At 39.2% G+C, this 13,757-nt stretch overlaps 1 pseudogene; it reads left to right on the top strand.

Moving 5' to 3' along the window:
- The first annotated feature begins 3,489 nt into the window (after positions 1-3,489).
- On the top strand, positions 3,490-5,914 carry LOC103230669 (large ribosomal subunit protein uL4 pseudogene; annotated as a pseudogene).
- The last annotated feature ends 7,843 nt before the right edge of the window (positions 5,915-13,757 follow it).

The following is a 13,757-nucleotide window of genomic DNA, read 5'->3' as shown; positions in this document are numbered from 1 at the left end:
GAGTGCTTTACTTCCAATTACGTGGTCAATTTTGGAGTAAGTACGATGTGGTGCTGAGAAGAATGTATATTCTGTTGATTTGGGGTGGAGAGTTCTATAGATGTCTATTAGGTCTGCTTGCTGCAGAGATGAGTTCAATTCCTGGATATCCTTGTTAACTTTCTGTCTCGTTGATCTGTCTAATGTTGACAGTGGAGTGTTGAAGTCTCCCATTATTATTGTATGGGAGTCTAAGTCTCTTTGTAAGTCTCTAAGGACTTGCTTTATGAATCTGGGTGCTCCTGTATTGGGTGCATATATATTTAGGATAGTTAGCTCTTCCTGTTGAATTGATCCCTTTACCATTATGTAATGGCCTTCTTTGTCTCTTTTGATCTTTGATGGTTTAAAGTCTGTTTTATCAGAGACTAGTATTGCAACCCCCGCTTTTTTGTGTTCTCCATTTGCTTGGTAAATCTTCCTCCATCCCTTTATTTTGAGCCTATGTATGTCTCTGCGTGTGAGATGGGTCTCCTGAATACAGCAGACTGATGGGTCTTGACTCTTTATCCAGTTTGCCAGTCTGTGTCTTTTAATTGGAGCATTTAGTCCATTTACATTTAAGGTTAAGATTGTTATGTGTGAACTTGATCCTGCCATTATGATATTAACTGGTTATTTTGCTCGTTAGTTGATGCAGTTTCTTCCTAGCCTTGATGGTCTTTACATTTTGGCATGTTTTTGCAATGGCTGGTACCGGTTGTTCCTTTCCATGTTTAGTGCTTCCTTCAGGGTCTCTTGTAAGGCAGGCCTAGTGGTGACAAAATCTCTAAGCATTTGCTTATCTGTAAAGGATTTTATTTCTCCTTCACTTATGAAACTTAGTTTGGCTGGATATAAAATTCTGGGTTTAAAATTCTTTTCTTTAAGAATGTTGAATATTGGCCCCCACTCTCTTCTGACTTGAAGAGTTTCTGCCAAGAGATCTGCTGTTAGTCTGATGGGCTTCCCTTTGTGGGTAACCCGACCTTTCTCTCTGGCTGCCCTTAAGATTTTTTCCTTCATTTCAACTTTGGTGAATCTGGCAATTATGTGTCTTGGAGTTGCTCTTCTCAAGGAGTATCTTTGTGGCGTTCTCTGTATTTCCTGGATTTGAATGTTGGCCTGCCCTACTAGGTTGGGGAAGTTCTCCTGGATGATATCCTGAAGAGTGTTTTCCAACTTGGTTCCATTTTCCCCCTCACTTTCAGGCACCCCAATCAGACGTAGATTTGGTCTTTTTACATAATCCCATACTTCTTGCAGGCTTTGTTCATTTCTTTTTCTTCTTTTTTCTTTTGGTTTCTCTTCTCGCTTCATTTCATTCATTTGATCCTCCATCGCTGACATTCTTTCTTCCAGTTGATCGAGACGGTTACTGAAGCTTGTGCATTTGTCACGTATTTCTCGTGCCATGGTTTTCGTCTCTTTCATTTCGTTTGTGAGCTTCTCTGCATTAATTACTCTAGCCATCAATTCTTCCACTTTTTTTTCAAGATTTTTAGTTTCTTTGCGCTGGGTACGTAATTCCTCCTTTAGCTCTGAGAAATTTGATGGACCGAAGCCTTCTTCTCTCATCTCGTCGAAGTCATTCTCCGTCCAGCTTTGATCCGTTGCTGGCGATGAGCTGCGCTCCTTTGCCGGGGGAGATGCGCTCTTATTTTTTGAATTTCCAGCTTTTCTGCCCTGCTTTTTCCCCATCTTTGTGATTTTATCTGCCTCTGGTCTTTGATGATGGTGATGTACTGATGGGGTTTTGGTGTAGGTGTCCTTCCTGTTTGATAGCTTTCCTTCTAACAGTCAGGATCCTCAGCTGTAGGTTGTAGCTGTAGGAGATTGCTTGAGGTCCACTCCAGACCCTGTTTGCCTGGGTATCAGCAGCAGAGGCTGCAGAAGATAGAATATTTCTGAACAGCAAGTGTACCTGTCTGATTCTTGCTTTGGAATCTTCCTCTCAGGGGTGTACTCCACCCTGTGAGGTGTGGGGTGTCAGACTGCCCCTAGTGGGGGATGTCTCCCAGTTAGGCTACTCAGGGGTCAGGGACCCACTTGAGCAGGGAGTCTGTCCCTTCTCAGATCTCAACCTCCGTGTTGGGAGATCCACTGCTCTCTTCAAAGCTGTCAGACAGAGTCGTTTGCGTCTGCAGAGCTGCTGCGTTTGTTATTATTTACTGTGCCCTGTCCCCAGAGGTGGAGTCTACAGAGACAGGCAGGTTTCCTTGAGCTGCTGTGAGCTCCATCCAGTTCGAGCTTCCCAGCAGCTTTGTTTACCTACTTAAGCCTCAGCAATGGCGGGCACCCCTCCCCCAGCCTCGCTGCTGCCTTGCCAGTAGATCACAGACTGCTGTGCTAGCAATGAGGGAGGCTACGTGGGTGTGGGACACTCCCGGCCAGGTGTGGGATATGATCTCCTGGTGTGCCTGTCTGCTTAAAGTGCAGTATTGGGGTGGGAGTTACCCGATTTTCCAGGTGTTGTGTGTCTCAGTTCCCCTGGCTAGGAAAAGGGATTCCCTTCCCCCTTGCTTCAGCAGAAATCTTAAAGACCAGGAGAGAATGAGATGATATTTTCAAAGTGCTAAAAGAGAAACAACAGCAAAGAATACTATACCCAGCAAAGTTTGTCTTTCCTAGACAAAAAAAAAAAAAAATAGGAAATTCATCACCACTAGACTGGCCCCACAAGAAATGCTTAAGGGAGGCCTACATCTAGAAGTAAAAGGATGATGACTACCACTATAAAACATGCAAAAGTATAAAACTCGGTAGCAGAAAGATACAGAAATTTGAAAAAAAGTAAAAGGAGTCAACTTTTGTCACTACAAAAATACCACCAAACTATAAAAATAAACAATAAAAGAGGAAGAAACAACGGATATGCAAGATATCCTGAAACAACTAAGAAAATGACAGGAGTAAGTTCTCATGTATCAATAACCTTCAATGAAAACTGATTAAATTCCCCAATTAAAAGATATAAACTGGCCAAATAGATAAAAAAGCAAGACCCGAATATATGCTGCCTATAAGAAACTCACTTCATCTAAAAAGATATACACAGACTGAAAGTGGAGGAATGGAAAAAGATATTCCACCCAAACAAAAATCAAAAATGAGCAGGGGTAGCTATTCTTATATCAGATAAAATAGACTTTAAGTAAAAAACTGTAAAAAGAGACAAAGATGTTATTACATAGTGATAAAAGGATCTATTCAGCAAGAGGATATAACAATTATAAGTTTGTATCCATCCAACACTGAAGCACCCAGATATGTAAAGCAAATATTATTAGTTCTAAATGGAGAAATAAACTTCAGTACAAAAATACTTGGAGAGTTTGACATTGCACTCTTGGCATTGGACAAATCGTCCAGACAGAAAGTCAGCAAAGAAATATGAGATTTAAATTACACTATAGACCACATGGACCAAATAAGCATTTACAAAACATTTTATCCAATACCTGTAGAATACACATTCCTCTCATCAACACATGGTACATTCTTCATGAAAATCCATGTGTTAGGCCACAAAGCAAGTGTCAAAAAAATTTTTAATCAAAATCATATCAAGTATGTTTTCTGACATTTGTATAAAACTAGAAATCAATAACAAGAGTAATTTTGGAAACTGTACAAATACTTGGAAATTAAACAACAGGTAGTCCTTTTCCTGTGGCAGCAGCTGGGCTGAGATGAACATGTCTCCTCTCTCCGCCATGACGTGTGCTCACTCACTGATATCGGTGTACTCCAAAAAGTGGGAGTCCTCTGGCAAAAATGTTACTTTGCCTGTTGTATTCAAGGCTCCTATTTGACAAGATATTGTGAACTTTGTTCACACCGACTTCTACAAAAACAACAGACAGCTCTATGCTGTCAGTGAATTAGCAGGTCATCAGACCAGTGCTGAGTCTCGAGGTACTGGCAGAGCTATGGCTCAAATTCCCAGAGTTCACGGTGGTGGGACTCACCAATCTGGCCAGGGTGCTTCTGGAAACATGTGTTGTGGAGGCAGAATGTTTGCACCAACCAAAACCTGATGCCATTAGCATCATAGAGTGAACACAACCCAAAAACTATATGCCATCTGTTCTGCCCTGGCTGCCTCAGCCTTACCAGTATGGTCATGTCTAAAGGTCATCATATTGAGGAAGTTCCTGAACTTCCTTTGGTAGTTGAAGATAAAGTTGAAGGCTACAAGAAGATCAAGGAGGCTGTTTTGCTTCTTAAGAAACTTAAAGCCTGGAATGATATCAAAAAGGTCTATGCCTCTCAGCAAATGAGAGCTGGCAACAGCAAAATGAGAAACCGTCACCGAATCCAGAGCAGGGACCCCTGCATCATCTATAATGAGGATAATGGTATCATCAAGGCCTTCAGAAGCATCCCTGGAATTACTCTGCTTAATGTAAGCAAACTGAACATTTTGAAGCTTGCTCCTGGTGGGCATGTGGGACATTTCTGCATTTGGACCAAAAGTGCTTTCCAGAAGTTAGATGAATTATATGGCACTTGGCATTAAGCTGCTTTCCTCAAGAGTAACTACAATCTTCCCATGCACAAGATGATCAATACAGATGTTAGCAGAATCTTGAAAAGCCCAGAGATCCAAAGAGCCCTTTGAGCACCACACAACAAGATTCATCACAGAGTCCTAAAGAACTTAACTGAAAAACCTGAGAACCACATTGAAGCTACACTCATACACAAAGACCATGAGCCAGAAAGCCATTCTTCACCAGGCCAGGAATCACAAGCTCTGGGTGGATAAGGCAGTAGCAGCAGCTACAGCACTAGCAGCAGCTACAGCACTAGAAGCCAAATCAGATGAGAAGCAGGTTGAAGGAAAGAAGCCTGTGGTAGGTAAGAAAAGAAAGAAGGCTGCTGTTGTTGTTAAGAAGCAGAAGAAGCCACTGGTGGGGATAAAGGGCAGCAGCTACCAAGAAACCAGCCCCTGAAAAGAAGCCAGGAGAAAAGAAATCTACTACAGAGGAAAAGAAGCCTGCTGCATAAACTCTTTAAATTTGATTATTCCATAAAGGTCAAATGATTTTCGACAACTTCTTTTGAATAAAGATCTGATCAAAGAGGCAGTGAGAAAACAAAAAGGTATATAAATAAATTAAAAAGAAAATCCAAAAATGTATTGAAAGAAGTGAAAATAGAAACACAATATACTAAAACATATGGGATACAGCAAAAGCAGTTATTCTAAGAGGAAAGTTTATAGCAATGAACACCTACATGAAAAATATATATTTCAAATAAAAAATCTAACTATGTATCTCAAGGAAGCAGAAATGCAAAACAGACTGAACCCAAAATTAACAGAAGGAAAGAAAGTATAAAGATCAAGTCAGAAATAAACAATATAGAAACAAAAAACATACAATCAGCAAAATGAAGGGATTTTTTTGAAAAGATAAATCAATTTGCAAACCACTAGCTACACTGATGAAGAAAAAAGATACAAGACCAAAATAAATAAAATCAAAAGTGAAAAAGGATACATTACAGCTGATACCACAGAAACATAAAGAATTATTAGAGATTATTACAAATAACTATATGCCAGCAAACTGGAAAAGCTGGAGGAAATGGATAAATTCCTTGACATATACAACCTACCAAAATTGAACTAGGAAGAAATAGAAAACCCGAATAGAACAATAACAAACAATAAGATTGAATCACTAAAAAGCTTCCAAACAAATAAAAGCCCAAGACCTGATAACTTCACTGATGAAGTCCATCAAAATCTTAAAGGACACAAATTTCAAAAACTTGAAAAACTGGGAATTCTAAATTCATTGTACCAGGCCAGCATGATTCTGATACTAAAACCAGATAAAAACACAGAAAAAAACCACAGGTCAATATCCCTGATGAACATAGATGAAACATCGTCAACAAAATACTAGCAAGCTGAATCCAGTGGCATACTGTGGGACTCAACAAATGACCTTTAACTAAATGGAAAACCTAGCAGTTTCCATAGTGTCTGGTATACTTAGACATGAAATAATAATACTTTCCTTTCTTTATTAAGACCTCAGCTTGAATACAAAGTAATAGATAAATCAAAGTGAGCTATCATTTACATGTTAGCATAAAGAATAATGTGACCATAGGGTGTACTAGAAGGAATTATTATTAAAGAAAGAAGGATACAAGAAGGGGACATTAAAAACAAACTAAGCATATGTGTCCTTGCTCTATTAGAGTGTTATAGCAGCCAGCACACATCAGAGCCTGTCTTGAGTGTCTGTCTGCATCCTAGTCATTTAGTTTGCTAAATATCATATGGTAGACATTTTTTATATATCAAAGGCTCCTAAGGGTCCTGACATTTATACTACTCAAAGTAATGGATTGTCCCTATGACTTCTATATGTTTCTGGGCTCCAGCTGGCTGGTGCAGGAACAGCTGGCCTGCACAGTGCAGGAGCTGCCCTCATTTGTGTGCTTTTCTATGTCTGTACAAACCCAATGACTGAAAGCCTCAACCAGTGGCTTTTCAGAAAGGGGAAAGATCAACATAATTAAATACAAACACACACACACACACAAATATACATATATAATTCTCATAAGGTGTGCATAAATGTATATATGTGATTAAGTATATCTTAATTTCTAATGCATAAGTGAAAGACTATCTGTAGAGATTATTAAAAGGCTCTGGGTTCTAAAAATTAATAAGATCTAAAGATTTCTATTTCTAACAACCTGTAGACTGAGCTAAGATGAGTAACCACTCACTCCCTTCAAAAAATAAAAATAAAAAGGGAATTCAAATGCAGATGAGAAATTTCTAGTTCAGAAATGAAGAGGGAACTTAAAGCCAGAGCAGCCCACTCATGATCCAATATCGAGAAGACCAGAGGAGATACTGGGCTGAACAGATCCTACAGACCATCGGTTGGAGTTTTACAACCAAACGAGATGCAAGTACCACATGACATGAAGATGTCAGAGTATGACCACTGCCTACATCCAGAGTATTAAGAAAGCTACCCTCTGAGTAAAAGAGCAACTAGAATAATTCTGCCCTGTGCCCTAAAGAAGCACCAGAGGAGGCCTATATTTTCTTAGGACTCTGAGTGATAGGCTTCCATGAAAGATAGAAACACCAGGCATATGGCACACATGGGTTTGGAGTTTAAATTTATACCATGTGCATGTTGTATAAATTCCTAAAACAAAAAATTAAAAGACCACAAACATGCTAGAGTACCTAGCAAAAGCAGATGTAAAACTGCTCTTCTGTACTTCAGGTTGCAGTATAGACTCCCACAGGTAAGGAAAAATAATTACTGAAGATGAGATCATAACAAATAAATTACAAACCATATACGTGAAAATGATACAAAATGAGACAGCATCAGCAGTCACACACACACACACACACACACACACACACACACACAAAAACAGGATGAATAGCTCTCCAAATATTGGTTTAACAGACCAATCTCTAATGCAAGAAAACTGAATAAAAAGAGCATTCTCAAAGAATATATAAAGTTTTTAACTATTAAAGATATAGAAGAAACCTAAGTCATAAGGAAATGACTGTGAAAAAAAGAATTTCTACATATGAAAAAGATAGTCATAAAAATTAGACTAAATGTAGCTGAAAAAAGATATAGAGGACTGGAAGATACATCAGCAGAGATTACACAGAATGAAACATATAGAGATAAAATGATGAAAAATACTTTTTATAAGATGTTAGCATTTAAACACACAGACCAGTGTCACTATAAAGCAACCACACAAACAAGCCAACATATTAACCAGCTAACAACACAATGACAGGATCAAATCCACACATATCAGTACTAACCTTGAACATAAATAGGTTAAATGCCCCCACTTAAAAGGCACAGAGTGGTAAGCTGGACAAAAAAGCAAGACCCAATGGTATGCTGTCTTCAAGAGACCTATCTCACACGCAATAACACATATAGGCTCAGAATAAAGGGATGGAGGAAAAGCTACCAAGCAAATGGAAAACAGAAAAAAGCAGGGTTTGCAATCCTAATTTCAGACAAAACAGACTTCAAACCAACAAATATAAAAAAAGACAAAGAAGGGCAATACATAATGGTAAAAGATTCAATTCAGCAAGAAGACCAACTATCTTAAATATATATGATCCCAACATAGGAACACCCAGATTCATAAAGCAACTTCTTAGAGACAAACAAAGAGACATTGACTTCTATGCAATAATAGTGAGAGACTTCAACATTTCACTGGCAGTATTAGACAGATCACTGAGGCAGAAAATTACAAAGATATTCAGGACCTGAACTCAACATTAGACCAAATGGATCTGATAGACCTCTACAGAAATCTCCATCTGAAAACAATAGAATATACATTATTATCATCACCACATGGCACATACTCTAAAATTGATGACATAATTGGACATAAAACAATCCTCAACAAATGCAAAAGAACTGGAATCATACCAAACACACTCTCAGACCACAGCACAATAAAAACAGAAGTGAAGGCTAAGAAAAATTGCTCAAAACCATACAATTGCTTGGAAATATAAACAGCATGCTCATGCAGGACTTTTGGGTAAATAATGAAATTAAGGTAGAAGTCAAGAAGTTCTTTGAAACTAATGAGAACAAAGATAAAACATACCAGAATATCTGGAACACAGATAAGGCAGTGTTGAAAGGGAAATTCATAGCACTAAATGCCCATATCAAAAAGTTAGAAAGATCTCAAACTAATAACCTAACATCACAACTGAAAGAATTGGAGAAGCAAGAACAAATCAACTCCAGAGCTAGCAAAAGACAAGATATAAGCAAAATCAGGGCTGAGCTGAATGAAGGAGATTGAGACATGAAAAACTATTCAGAAGATCAATGAATCCAGTTGTTTTTTTTAAAAAAAAAATAATAAGCTGCTAGCTAGCCTACTAAAGAAGAAAAGAGAGAAGATCCAAATAATCACAATTAGAAATGACAAAGGGAGTGTTACCATTGACCCCACAGAAATAAAAATAAACAACAGAAATAAATACAAATACTTCTATGCACACAAAATAGAAAACCTAGCAGGGATGGCTGAATTCCTGGACATATCCACCCTCCCAAAACTGAACCAGGAAGAAACTAATTCCCTGAACAGACCCCTATAATAAGCTCTGAAACTGAAACAGTAATAAATAGCCTATGAACCAAAAAAGCCCAGGAACTGATGGATTCACAGCCAAATTCTACCAGATTTACAAAAAAGAGCAGGTGCCACTCCTATAGAAACTATTCCCAAAAATTGAGGAGAAGAGATTCCACCCCAACTCACTCTGCATCATACTGATACCAAAACCTAGCAGAGACACAACAAAAAAAGAAAACTTCAAGCCAATATCCTTGATGAACACTGATGTAAAAGTCCTCAACAAATACTTGCAAACGGAATCCAGCAGCACATCAAAAAGCTAATCTACCACAATTGAGTAGGCTTCATCCTCAGGACACAGGTTAGTTCAACATACGCAAATCAGAAAATGTGATTCATCACATAAACAGAACTAAAGATAAATACCACGTGATTATCTCAATAGACACAGAAAAAGTTTTCAATAAAAATTCAACACCACTTCATGTTAAAAACTCTGAATAAACTAGGTATTGAAGGAACATGCCTCAAAATAATAAAAGCCATCTGCGAGAAACCCACCACCACCATTATACTGAATGGGCAAAAGCTGGAAGCATTCTCCTTGAAAACCAGCATAATACAAGTATACCCTCTCTCCACTCCTATTCAACATAGTATTGGAAGTCTTTGGCAGAGCAATCAGGAAAGAGAAAGAAATAAAGGGAATTCAAATAGGAAGAGAGGAAGTCAAACCATCTTTGCTTGCAGGCAACAGGATTCTATATCTAGAAAATCATAGTAGCACTCCCAAAACTTCTTCACCTGATAAACAACTTCAGCAAAGTTTTAGGATACAAAATCAATGTACAAAAATCACTAGCTTTCCTATACACCAAAAACAGCCAAGTCAAGAGCCTTATCAGAAAGACAATCACATTCACAATTGCCACAAAAAGAATAAAATACCTAGGAATACAGATAACCAGGGAAGTGAAAGATCTTTACAACGAAAATTACAAAACGCTGCTCAAATAAATCAGAGAAGACACAAACAAATGGAAAAACATCCCATGATCATGAATAGGAAGAACTGATATCATTAAAATGGCCATACTGCCCAAAGCAATTTACGGATTCAATGCTATTCCTATGAAACTACCAAGAACATTCTTCACAGAACTAAAAAAAACTATTTTAAAATTCATATGGAACCAAAATAGAGCCCAAATAGCCAAGACAATCCTAAGCAAAAAGAACAAAGCTGAAGGAATCATGTTACCAAACTTTAAACTATACTACAGGGCTACACTAACCAAAACAGCATGGTATTGGTACAAAAGCAGACACATAGACCAATAGAACAGAATGGGGAGCCCAGAAACAAGGTTGCACACCTATGATCATCTTATCCACAACAAAACTGACAAAAACAAGCAATAGGAAAAAAAACTCCCTATTTAATAAATGGTGCTGGGATAACTGGCTAGCCATATACAGAAAAATGAAGCTGGATACCTTCCTTGCATCATATACAAAAATCAACTCAAGATGGATTAAAGTCTTAAATGTAAAACACAAAACTATAGAAACCCTGGAAGACAACCTACGCAATACCATCTACACATAAGGGCAGGCAAAGATTTTGTGACAAAGACACCAAAAGCAATTGCAACAAAAGGAAAAATTGACAACTAATTAAACTTAAGAGCTTCTGCACAGCAAAAGACACTATCAACAGAGTAAACACACAACCTACAGAATGTGAGAAAATATTTTCAAAGTATGCAAATGATGTTGCGGAAAGTCAGGGACCCCGAATGGGGGGACCAGCTGAAGCTATGGCAGAAGAACATAAATTGTGAAGATTTCATGGACATTTATTAGTTCCCCAAATTAATACTTTTATAATTTCTTATGCCTATCTTTACTGCAGTCTCTGAACATAAATTGTGAAGACTTCATGGACATTTATCACTTCCCCAATCAATACTCTTGTGATTTCCTATGCCTGTCTTTACTTTAATCTCTTAATCCTGTCCTCTTAAGCTGAGGACGTATGTCGCCTCAGGACCATGTTATGACTGCGTTAACTGCACAAAATTATTTGTAGAGCATGTGTGTTTGAACAATATGAAATATGGGCACCTTAAGAACAGGATAATAGCGATTTTCAGGGAACAAGGGAGATAACCTTAAAGTCTGGCTGCCTGTGGGCCAGCCAGGACTGAGTCATATTTCTCTTATTACCAAAAACGGGTAAGAGAAGTATCACTGAATTCTTTCCCTAGTAAGGAATATTAATAATTAACAGCCCTGGGAAAAGAATGCATTCCCAGGGGAGGCCTCTGGGAGTGTCTGCCTTTATGCAGATGTAGATAGGGATGAAACACACCCTAGTCTCCTGCAGCACCCCCAGGCTTGCTAGGATTAGGAAATTCCAGCCTGGCAAATTCTAGTCAGACTGGTTCTCTGCTCTTGAACCCTGACAATGCGTGCAGAGCAAGACATGGAAGTTCATTAGTGGTTTTACTTTTGCCCTGACCTTCTGCCTTGTGATCTTTTGTCACCCTTGAAGCATGTGATCTCTGTGACCCACACCCTATTCATGCACTCCATCCCCCTTGAAAATTGCCAATAAAAACTTGTTGGTTTTATGGCTCAGGGGGCATCACAGAACCTTACAACACGTGATGTCTCCCCTGGACACCCATCTTTAAAATTTCTCTCTTTTGTAGTCTTTCCCTTTATTTCTCAGACCGGCTGACACTGAAGGAAATAGAAAAGAACCTACATGAAATACGTGAAATATTGGGGCCCGGTTTCCCCCAATAAAAGGGGTCCAGTTTCAGTTTTCTGCATATGGCTAGTCAATTTTCCCAACACCATTTATTAAATAGAGAATCTTCTCCCCACTCCTTGTGTGTGTCAGATTTGTCAAAGATCAGATGGTGGTAGATGTGTGATGTTATTTCTGAGGCCTCCGTTCTGTTCCATTGGTTTATATACCTGTTTTGTACCAGTACCATGCTGTTTTGGTTACTGTAGCCTTGTAGTAAAGTTTGAAGTCAGATAGTGTGATGCCTCCAGCTTTGTTTTTCTTGCCCAGGATTGTCTTGACTATGTGGGCTCTTTTTTTGGTTACATATGAAGTTTAAAGTAGTTTTTTTCCAATTCTGTGAAGAAAGTCAGTGGTAGCTTCATGGGGATAGCACTGAATCTGTAAGTTACTTTGGGCAGTAAGGCCATTTTCACAATATTGATTCTCCTATCTAGGAGCATGGAATGTTTTTTCATTTGTTTGTGTCCTCTCTTATTTTCTTGAGCAGTGGTTTGTAGTTCTCCTTGAAGAGATCCTTCACATCCCTTGTAAGTTATATTCCTAGGTATTTTATTGTTAGTAGCAATTGTGAATGGGAGTTCACTCATGATTTGGCTCTCTGTTTGTCTGTTATTGGTGTATAGGAATGCTTGTGACTTTTGCATATTTATTTTGAATCCTGAGACTTTACTGAAGTTCTCAGGATCTCAGATCACTTTAAGGATCTCCTTATCAGCTTAAGGAGATTTGGGGCTTAGATGATGGGGTTTTCTAAATATGCAATCATGTCATCTGCAAACAGAAAATTTGACTTCCTCTCTTCCTATTTGAATACTCTTTACTACTTTCTCTTGCTTGATTGCCCTGGCTAGAACTTCCAATACTATGTTGAATAGGAATGGTGAGAGAAGGCATCCATGTCTTGTGCTGGTTTTCAAGGGAATGCTTCCAATTTTTGCCCATTCAGTATGATATTGGCTATGGGTTTGTCATAAATAGCTCTTATTATTTTGAGATACGTTCCATTGATACCTAGTTTATTGAGAGTTTTTAGCATGTCAGCAGCAGAGCCTGCAGAAGATAGAATACTGCTGAACAGCCAGTGTACCTGTCTGATTCTTGCTTTGGAAGCTTCCTTTCAGGGGTGTACTCCACCGTGTGAGGTGTAGGGTGTCGGTCTGCCCCTAGTGGAGGATGTCTCCCAGTTAGGCTACTCAGGGGTCAGGGACCCACTTGAGCAGGCAGTCTGTACATTCTCAGATCTCAACCTCTGTGCTGGGAGATCCACTGCTCTCTTCAAAGCAGTCAGACAGAGTTGTTTATGTCTGCAGAGGTTTCTGCTGCTTTTTGTTGTTGTTGTTGTTGTTGTTTAGCTGTGCCCTGTCCCCAGAGGTGGAGTCTACAGAGACTGGCAGGCCTCCTTGAGCTGCTGTGAGCTCCACCCAGTTGGATCTTCCCAAGGCTTTGTTTACCTACTTAAGCTTCAGCAATGGCGGGCACCCCTCCCCCAGCCTCACTGCTGCCTTGTCATTAGATCGCAGACTGCTGTGCTAGCAATGAGGAAGGCTCTGTGGGCGTGGGACCCTCCCAGCCAGGTGTGGGATATAATCTCCTGGTATGCCCGTTTGCTTCAAGTGTAGTATTGGGGTGGGAGTTACCCGATTTTCCAGGTGTTGTGTGTCTCAGTTCCCCTGGCTAGGAAAAGGGATTCCCTTCCCCCTTGCACTTCCCAGATGAGGCGATGCCTCGCCCTGCTTCAGCTCTCGCTGGTCGGGCTGCAGCAGCT

The sequence above is a fragment of the Chlorocebus sabaeus genome, chromosome 25 (assembly GCF_047675955.1).
Source record: "Chlorocebus sabaeus isolate Y175 chromosome 25, mChlSab1.0.hap1, whole genome shotgun sequence".
Lineage (NCBI taxonomy): Eukaryota > Metazoa > Chordata > Mammalia > Primates > Cercopithecidae > Chlorocebus > Chlorocebus sabaeus.
The sequence above is the reverse complement of the archived record's forward strand: the minus strand, read 5'-3'. Positions and strand labels throughout refer to the sequence as shown.